General features: G+C 56.1%; 1 long non-coding RNA gene across 2 annotated transcripts; it reads left to right on the top strand.

Moving 5' to 3' along the window:
• The first annotated feature begins 6,323 nt into the window (after window positions 1–6,323).
• On the top strand, window positions 6,324–9,162 carry LOC136794591 (uncharacterized). 2 transcript variants are annotated; one of them, XR_010841580.1, is made up of 4 exons: window positions 6,324–6,992; window positions 7,465–7,547; window positions 7,637–7,721; window positions 8,635–9,162. It is a non-coding gene; the product is annotated as an uncharacterized lncRNA (long non-coding RNA). The 2 variants fall into 2 exon arrangements; XR_010841581.1 differs by having other exon boundaries at window positions 6,600–6,992; window positions 7,465–7,721.
• The last annotated feature ends 548 nt before the right edge of the window (window positions 9,163–9,710 follow it).

Raw genomic sequence — 9,710 nt, 5'->3', positions numbered from 1 at the left:
CGACTAGGGATCGAACCCGCACCCCCCGCCCCGGCATGGGAAATGTGGAGTCCTAACTGCTGGACCACCAGGGAAGTCCTGGGTTTATCTTGTTTATTTGATAATCTGTTTTGGTCTGTCCTACTCCTATAATGTAAGTTGTAATGCCGTAATAGGTTTATATAGAACCCTATCACGCTAAAGGTCATACGCGTGAATCTTGCTAAACTGTATGGAGTTTACGTATCAACTGGCTCCCTCTGAGACCCAGACGCCCCGCAGTCAAAAGCATTTTGCACTCTCCATAGCTGGCCCAGGTGAAACAGAGCAGGACCCTGTGGTCCTTGGCCCCCATGTCCTCAGCCTGCCTTTTGTCTGTGGAAGAACTTTAGCTAAAGAATAAGTTTACCCGGAGAAGTGAGAAAATGCAGAAACAAAGGAAGACAGTCCAATAAGATTAAATAATATTAGTTTAGTCATTAAGCAAAGTCAAGGACCTTTAGGTCCTCCTCAAGGGCTATAGATAAGATTCTGAGCCACAGCCCGTGAGCTGTCTTATAGATACTGAAACCCCCAGCAGGTGGAAGAAACTAACTACATGATGAGCAGACTGTAGCCATGACATAAGCTGCCACAATTCTGAGAACTGGCCTCAAAGAAATGGAAGCAAACCGACCCTGGAACTGAAGACTAACTGTACTTAAAACAATCCAGATGATGCTGATCAGATGGTCACATGACCAACTTCAAGATGACCGTCAGAGCTGACCCCGCCGTTTCTGCACGTAGCCCCCTCCCTCCGCCTATAAAAGCTCTTGCCCACTGACTGTCAGTGGCGGGGTGCGGCGGGGGGAGTCGGCCTTTGGACAGGTGTCCGCCCTCCCCCTGAGGTTGCTAGCCTCTGAAATAAAGCAAACTTTCCTTTCCTCCAGCCTTGCCTCTTTACTGGCTGTTGAGTGGCCAGCAGCTGGACGCCACTTTCTGTAACACAGGGGCTCACTGGTCTGTTCACGTCAGTGCCCTGCGCCAGACCTAATGGCTTCCTCAGCCTGGCCTTCAAGGCCCAGCACCATCTTCCTCGTGCCACACCGTGCGTTCCGTGTCCCTGTGTGCTGGCATGAGTTTCTTTGCCCCTCTTTCTTTTTTTCTGAATTTTATTTTATTTATTTTTTATACAGCAGGTTCTTATTAGTTATCCGTTTTATACGTATTAGTATATATATGTCAATCCCAATCTCCCAATTTCTCTCCCTCCCTTTCTTTTTTTTTTCTTTGTTTATTTTTTTCTTTTTTTGCGGTACGCGGACCTCTCACTGTTGTGGCCTCTCCCGTTGCGGAGCACAGGCTCCGGACGCGCAGGCTCAGCGGCCACGGCTCACGGGCCCAGCCGCTCCGCGGCACGTGGGATCCTCCTGGACCGGGGCACGAACCCGTGTCCCCTGCATCGGCAGGCGGACTCCCAACTACTGCGCCACCAGGGAAGCCCTCTCCCTCCCTTTCTATCTTCCTTTCATGATTTAAAGAGCACCAGACCCCTTTCGAAGTGCAATGGACTTGCTTTCCCTTAGCTTACATTACAGGGGTGGACTTTGTGTATTCAAATACACAAAGTAAATCTAGAGAAGTGCTATATGCATACACTACAACAGGGTGATGTGCTAAAGAGTTCTGTGGGGTGGGAGTGAGGCCACATGCCTTGACCTACTCCTACGCAGGCAGAGGGAAATGCCCATGGGTAGAGGCTGCCCACAAGCCACCGCCCCAGGAAGTCCATCTGCTTTGGGGGCTGGCAGCGTTCTCTCCCACCTCTGGACTTTATCCCCCTTTCTGACACGGTGTCTTGTGGCTTCAATACAGTCCGTGCCCCATCTGCTGCTGAGCTGTAAGCTCCCTACGGGTAGAGAAAGCATCTCCTCCAGTCCTGTGCCTCTCACCTGCCCCACGCATGCCAGGCACAGAGTAACCGCTCCAGGAGAGTTTGCTGGGTAAGATGTGCAAGGATGTCTCCCACCTCAGAGGGCAAAGGCAGAGGGGGCCCAGCTCAGGGTCATTGCCTAGAAGAGAGCCACTTCTGTGCCCTGGAGAGGGAAGAGGAAGGAGTATAGTTGAATGGGAGGATTCATCCCTGGGGGAGAGGGTTTAAACCAGCGCAGGTAATTGTGGGACAGGAACTAGTCAAATTCTTTTAAAGCTTTAAATGGTTGGCTCTGATGAGGAGCCTCAGAACAGTATCAGGCCTATTCCTTGGCTTGGAAAGGTCTGGAACTGGGTATGGGGGCGTACTTTGATGAAGAGTGGGGGAGTGCGTGTGCAGGATCACTGCTTGTGGAGGTGGACATGTATAGTTTGGAGTGTGGGCTGGCGTTAGTGTGCAATGGGGGGGTTGTGTGGTGTCTGTGATTGTGGTTCTGAAATATTGGCATAGGATGTGAGGGAGGATGTGTGTGTGTGTGTGCGTGTGTGTGTGTGTGTGTGTGTGTGTGTGTGGCCAGGTGTGTGGGTGGCGGTGCCGTGGTGGCTGGGTGCATGTGTACGTGAAGTGCACCCCTGGCACACAGCCCATGGTGTGGAGGGGATGGAGGTGTGCTGACGTGTTCTCCCAGAAGACAGTGGGGCACTTGCCCAGGGCCCTGCGGGGGACCCTGCTCCCTCACGGAGAGGGGTCAGGAGAGGCGGACCGGCAGTGGGCTGGGAGCTAAGGGCCAGCATCCCTGGTGACTGGAGACATCACTCTCCCAGGTGGTACCTGGGGCCCTACAGCTGAAAGCCATCAGAGACTCCTGCCTTGCCCCCAGGCCCCACACTGGCCTTTGGGGGATGGTCTTTCTTCTTCAGTTTCCCTGTGACCTGCAGTCCCTCCTTTTTGAACCTTATCCTGGAGCCCCATCCCCATTCTCTATCCTACTATCCAGAACAGACACCAAAATATTTCTGCGTTTCCTCTGGAAAAATCCCGGGAGGTCTGCTTATGACTGCAGCAGAGCAGCCCACATCTGTGCACAGTTCAGCTGGGACAGCTGGAAACCCAGGCACTGGAGTTGGCCGAAGCTCGGAGCACATCGGTGCTTCCCCTTCTCTGCACGACGGGCACAGCAGAGTGAATTCATGTGCCTATAGCTAGCCCTTCACTGGTCCCTGTATGCACACACCCGCATAGGCAGACACGCTCTTGCATACAACCGATTTCCGTAAGACATACAGGGGCTGGACAAGGACACACATGAGCACACAGGTGAGCCAGAACTTTCTGAGAACCACCTCAAGATATAGAGGCCCGGTGCCCTGGGGCCTGTCCCACACGTGCAACGCCTCCCTCCCTCCCTGGACATGCAGGACAAGGCACGCTGATTCAGCACCCCCAGAGGTGGACATGCAATGCACATGGAGGTGTGATTCACTTTCAGCCACCTGGAAAGCCCCCCACACCCAACCTCAGGCAACTCCTGCCCTTTCATGGGGACAGGCCTGCCCCCCCCCCCGGGAGAGCTGGGTACTCCCGACCCGGGGAGTGTCTCTGTCCTTCCCCATTTTCTGCCCTTTCCCCGACAGAGGCTGCCTGTACCTCCTCTTGGGCCCTTTGCACCCTGGATCTCCTCCTCACCAGGTGATCAGGAGCTGCCCCTGTGTGGTTCTGGGCTTCAGTTTCCTCCCTGCAAAGGAGGGGCTGGACTGGAGGACTGCTAAGTCCTGTCCATTCTAACCCTGGACTCTATGCCTGTTTCTCGAGGCCCGACTGGGCTGGGAACAGGCCACCCTCCCAGGCCAAGTGCTCAGGCCATCTGGGGAGACAGGACTGCCAGGCTCTCTGGGAGGACTGGAAGCAGGGACCTGCCCGTGTGGAGGGAACGCGGGACAGGGAAGGGGGCAGCCTCTAGGAGCTCGATGGGCAGACAGCGGAAGGCCACCATGTGCCGGGGTGCTAGGAAGTGCGCGAGGGAGGGGGCTGAAACAGGAGGAAGCCGCCCAGCTGTGCAAGGGTTAACCTGGGCTGGCGGAGGAGGAAGGCAGCCAGCCAGCTCTGCTGATGGGCCTTCAGAGTGTTCTTAGACACAGGCCTGGAGAGGGTGAGGGCCCCAAGTGAGCACCCCAAGTTAGAGCAGCTGCCGTGCCTGGCGAGGCCCAAGGCTGCCTGTTTGCCACTGACTTTTTGGTCTCCCCTGGGCTGGGCCCCTCTTCTTGACTTTTGCTACCCATGGCAGCCTAGACCAGACCCCCTGGGGGCGCTGAGCGGGTCTGTAGGCTGGCATAGGTGGGAGTGCCTCCCCAGCCGCCTGCCGCTGCCATGGTCCCCGCTGGAGGGCAGGGCAGGGAACCTGAGAAGCCCCTGTCCTTCCCTCCACATCCCTCCAGAAGCCTGGTGGGTTCCGGGGGCCACTCGTCCCACCAGCTCCCCTCCCCCTGCCGGGAGCTCCTCTCTCCCAATTACGAACCCCTCCTTTCTTCAGTCCTGCTCTTGGATCTGCAGCCGCGACCGCCTCTTCTCCCTTAGCCAAAGCAGGCCTTCCAGATTCCAGTAAAGCTTCTCGGTCAGGATAGGAATTTGCTCTTTAGGGCAGATGCGGGGAGCGGGGAGCAGGCTAAGGAAGGGGGGAGGGGGAGAGGGCAAATGGGAAATAAAAAGTGGAAGGAGACGAAAAGAACTGACATTTGCTTGGGTCTCAGAAGGAAGGAGGGGCGAGTTTAGTGCAGCTGCAGGACGCCCAGTGTGTGCGTGGCCAGGCAGCAGGTGTGGAGGGAAGTAGGGACCGAGCTCTTCAAGTTCCCTTGCTCTGCTGGGCACCCATTTTAAGGCACTGCCTGCTCCACATGGGGACAAAACCTGTATCCTTGGTCTCTCCAGCAATGTATCCCAAAGACCTGATCTTCTCAGGCCAGAGCGGGATTCTCCGGGACTCTTGGAGGTGTGTCCTGAGCTTGGGGTGCACTTTAACCCCCCTCATCCATATACAGGGCCATCTTGGTGGCTTCCGGGTCCAAAAGAGAATCCAACCTCTTGGACCCTCCCAGTTCCCCTTGGGACCCTCCCTCTGCATATGAGCCCAGGCTGTACACAGACCCTCACCCATCTTTCTGAGCTAGAACATCACAGCTATATTCAGCTTTCTGTCCATACTCTATGAATAATTCTGGAATGTTCTAACTCAATCATGAATTAACCCTCCCCCCCAAAAGTCCATTGGAAGCCTTGAGGCATTCTCCACCCTTCATTTCATATTTGTGAGGTCTGGGGCAAGTTTCTTCAAGGCCTTGCACCTCAGTTTCTTACAGGAAAAATAGGGACTCCCCACCATCCCCCCGTAGGACAGTTGGGCAGTGTCTCCTGGGCACCCAGCCCAGTGCCTGATAATAGCAGGAGGCCCTTGATCAGCGTTAGTTCCCCTCTCCTTCCTCCCCACCCCCCTTTTAGTCTGACACCATTTAAGCCCAAGAGGAGCAAGCTGACCCCACTGCCCTGGGACAAAGGAACGATGGCCTCCATTCAAGGGCAAAGTACAGAAGTTTTTGATTAACTCGGGAACACCACTGGCTTCCAGCAGCCCAGCTGCTGTGGGATGGGGTGGGGAAGGGAGGGGATGTTGTTGAGGGAAAAAATTCAGAAATCCTCAGAGGACGTGAGGGTTGAAAGGCTCTGCCAACACCCTCTCCCATCTCTCCTCAGCAGCCCTGGAAGGCCACAGCCCAGGGGCAGAGGCTGAGGCCCTGCACTGGCTCCACTGGGAGCCTTAGTGAGAAGGTGGATTCCTGTGGGACTGAAAGGGCTCCTATGCTCCCATCCTCTGCCCCAGGCTCCCTGCCCCCAACCCTGAATGCGTCAGATGTGTTTCATTCTGGACTTGGCTGGGGTGAGGTCACTCTGGCTTTGGAGGGGAGGAGCTATGCAGCCTCTAGGTCAGAGCCCCTGTGGACCAGGGACTTGGCCAGAGGGCACTAGGTGGGGAGGGTGGAGGTGTTGGCGGGGCCCAGAGCACAGAGGGCACAGTGTTCCCTGAAGAACCCCAGCGTGCTCCCATCAGAGGGTCTCCCGGGGTCAGGGGGCCCCTCCTCTGCCTCCAGGCCAAAGGGCTCCCCACCTACCCAAGGAGGCAGGCCAACTCTGTCCTCCAGACAGAACATTCCACATGGAGGCCGTCCTGGTCTGCACAGTCTTCCTGATTTGTAACCTAAATCTTTCCTGCCAATCTGATAGAATTCTTTAGGTTTCAGGATATCAGTGTGTTTTTCCCCCTGTAGATAAACAAAATTTGGGGAAGATTCTAAATATCTTCACCCTCTATCATCCAGCTCACACCCTCCCAGCCTCCTCCCCGGCCAAGGACATGGGAAAATCTCCAGTTAGCCCTCACAGTCATGCGAATGAGACCACGAGTCAGAGGCAGTGGGCAAGAAGGAGGCCACCCAGAGCAGCCCGAAAGAACCAGCCCTTTGTGCTGGACTGGGGTCGTTGGGGGATGAGTGCATTTTTGGCGCATTTGGAAAGATTTCTTTTTTATAATGAGCAGTAGAGTGGGAGAGCCGAGGGAGAGACAGAGAGGCCAAAGGCAGGACTTGGGAAAAGAGGAGGGAGGAGGAGGGGTGAGGGCCAGAGAGGGAGGTTGTAAGAGCACACGGAGAAATGTAAAAGGAAGCAAAGCTCGAGAAACGGGGGAGACGGGGCCCAGCAGGGCAATTCTTAGGACAGATGGAAATTGCCACATCGCCGAAGCGGAGAGCTTCTGAAGAGAAAGGGTGTTTGCGTCTGGGGGCAGAGGGGTGGATGAAATGAAGGTGCCCAGACAGGGTTTTACCTCCACGTTACACGTGGGAAAAACAGGCCTCGGAAGGGATGCAGGCGTTGGTAGCCAAGCTGACCGAGGCTTCGCACCACACCGGGCATAGGGCATCGTGCTGAGGGCTTTGCAAGCAGCGGCTCATTTAATCCTCACGGCAACCACACGTGGCCGGGGGTCTGTCATCGTCCCCACTCTGCAGGAGAAACCGGGCACCTTACTAACACCTAATGTGACGTCAGCCAGGTAAGAAGCCGCGCGGTGCTGGTGCTGAGCCTGCAGGGCTCCTGGGTGCCTCATGCTGCTGGGTGGGGTGTGGTGCAATCGGGGGAGACAGAGACACAGAAGCAGGGGCGGTGAGCACGCTTGAGGCGCCCCCTGCCCTGAGACGCTACATCAATTCCAGCTGTAGACTCCACGCCTGGTCCTTCCTCAGGTCAGTTCAGAAGGTCTCACGTCGCTTTTGACACGATGCATCATCTGCCTCCTGCCTGCGAGCCTGTTCCTCCACCATCTGACTCCCTTTGAGAAAAAACTGTTTTTCTCTCTCTTGAAATGCTCTGTGCCGTGGGGGGCCTAGGAAACCCCTTTCCTCCTTAGCTTTTTGTGGGGCAGACGTCATGAGGCCTCCTGCCTGGTGAGCCCACCCTCTCCCGCCCGTGTTTTCCACTTGGCCTTCCTCGTTGCCAGTCCTCTGTTCACACATTGTTTTCCCCAGGGACTGCCTTTACTGAAAGCCGGACACCTGGCCCTGCGCAGGACACAGCCGAATGACGGTGCAGGCATTCCACAAATACTCAGGTTCCTGCATTCGCACACAATTCTAGAGCATCCACTCGGTGCTTGGAGAGTGCAAGGAGCTGGGGAATGAGACATAGTCCTTGTTGTAGGGGCACCAGACCAGAGCTGGGGAGAGAGATGAGTGAATCAGTGACTACAGTCTGGTGATGGAGATGATGGCAGAGGCCCCAGTGGGTGAGGAGCCTGGGGTGGGGTGGGGTGGAAGGAGGAGGGCAAGTCCCTGAGGGATTCCTGGATGAGGTGTGGACAGACAAGAGTCTTGAAGAAAGAGACATCCTCAACTCCATCAAATTCTGGAAGATTCTGATTCTCTATTCCCCTTTCCCCACTCTTACCATTCATTTTAAAAAAATAGCAATAGTTCATTTGTTAACTCATTTGAAAAATACTGCCGGCCCGACGTGTGTCAGGCCCTGTGTTAGTCCTGGGAACTCAGCAATGACTAAGAGCTAGTCACCGCCTGGCCAGAAGCCCCCAGGTAAGTGAGCGCTGACAAGCAGGAAGCAGTGACCCCCACGGGGCCCACCGTGGAGTCTGAGCCGGGCAGCCCTGTCACTTGACCCTCCCTCCCACTGCCATATGGGCTGGTGGCTTGCCCAAGGTCATGGGGCAAATAAGAAGGGGATCTGTGAGCCTTCCTCAGTTCTCAGGCTCCAAGACCCTGTTCTTGGCTCTTACCAGCCTGGTCCCTGCGGGAGGAAGGGGCTGAAGGTGGGCTGGCTACCTGGGGGTGACTGCTCGTGGGGTTGGGCTGCTGGGTCTCCCCTGAGAAAGTGGAACAGTGCCCCTTTCCTCCTGGGCGACCTGTGGAAAGTCTGGTGCTCTGTTGCGAAGGCAGAAGCTCTAGGGGGTGTCCCTGGGGGCGTGGCTGAGCTGGCAGGTGTGCAGGACGCCCCTCCTGCACCTCTTCCCGCCCCTCCTCCATCTTCGCCCCTCCCTGCCCCCCCTGCTCCAGTACGTCCCCCTCCTCCTCCTCCTCCTCCTCCTCCTCTCCCCTTCCCTTCCTGCCTGTTTTCTCCCCCCACCGGTCCCCTCCTCTTCTTCCTCCTCTTCCTTCTACTTTTCTCCTTCAAACTAATTGCTTCAGGGGTGAAGACCAGGTCGACTTGTGAAAACTCGGATCCATCGCCATGGTGATGCTAATTCAAGCTGAGTTCAAAGGAAATTGTTCCAGTTAAAACTAACAAGCTGGAGCTGGGGCCCCAGGAAGGACCAGTGCCAGGAGGCTCGAGCCCTGCGCCCAGAGAAATAGGAAAAACAAACCCGGCATTGGATCCTCACACACCAGCTCTGTTCTGTTCTGCGCCCTCCCTGGGCCTTCAGATCTACCCGAGATGAGAAGGAACCTGAGAGGTCATTGCAGGGAGTCCCCTGCCTCCGGCCAGACTCCACCCCAACCACCGCACACAACCCAGTGCATTGAAACCGTCCCTTGAAGGCCTGACACGGTCACCCTCACTCCGTGGTTCCGGGTTGTAACCACCTTTGCTTCTGGGAAGTTCTCCACAGTTCACACGGTGCTTCCCATCACTTTCTAATACGCGTGGATTTGAAAGCAACAGGAATAAAGCAGCCAGTTCTCCAGGAGTGTCTGCTCTGGGCTGAGCTGGTCCAAGCCTTCGTGTCTGTGCTGGTACTATTACCTCTCTTAGCAATACTTTTTGGGTTTCCAGGCATGAGAAAGCTCCTAGGGGAAGCACCTGCTTCATTTGAGCTTAGCCAGGTCTGGCTAGTTCAAGAGCTGGACCTTGAACTGGGGGGAGATGCCTGACCGATGGGTGGGGGAAGGTCTGGATTCCCAAGTACAGGTGAGCAGGCTCTGTGCTTTGAATTGAGCAGGCCGCCCCTTCCACCTCCAGTCCCCACAGCACGTTGCCTGGACCTTCCTGCGTCCCGGCTCGCGTCCCTTTCAGTCTGGGTGGCTGCCCGGGTTCTTCTTGACTCGGAGGGCAGGAACCGTGTCTTGTTTGTCTGGGGCCCACGAGCGGCCAGGCTGGGGCCAGGTTAACCGTTGTGTACCCATTGGAAAGCTGAATGGGAAGCCTAGCCCCTTGGGAGGGGGATGCTTTGAGGTCCCCCAGGTAAAGAGGTTTGGGGAGCTCCCTGTCATGGAGGCCAAGTGAAATCCAGCAGGAGGAGCCTTTCTGGGCCGACTTTGCAGTT

Source organism: Kogia breviceps, chromosome 7, assembly GCF_026419965.1.
Source record: "Kogia breviceps isolate mKogBre1 chromosome 7, mKogBre1 haplotype 1, whole genome shotgun sequence".
In the NCBI taxonomy this organism is placed as follows: Eukaryota; Metazoa; Chordata; class Mammalia; order Artiodactyla; family Physeteridae; genus Kogia; species Kogia breviceps.
The sequence above is the reverse complement of the archived record's forward strand: the minus strand, read 5'-3'. Positions and strand labels throughout refer to the sequence as shown.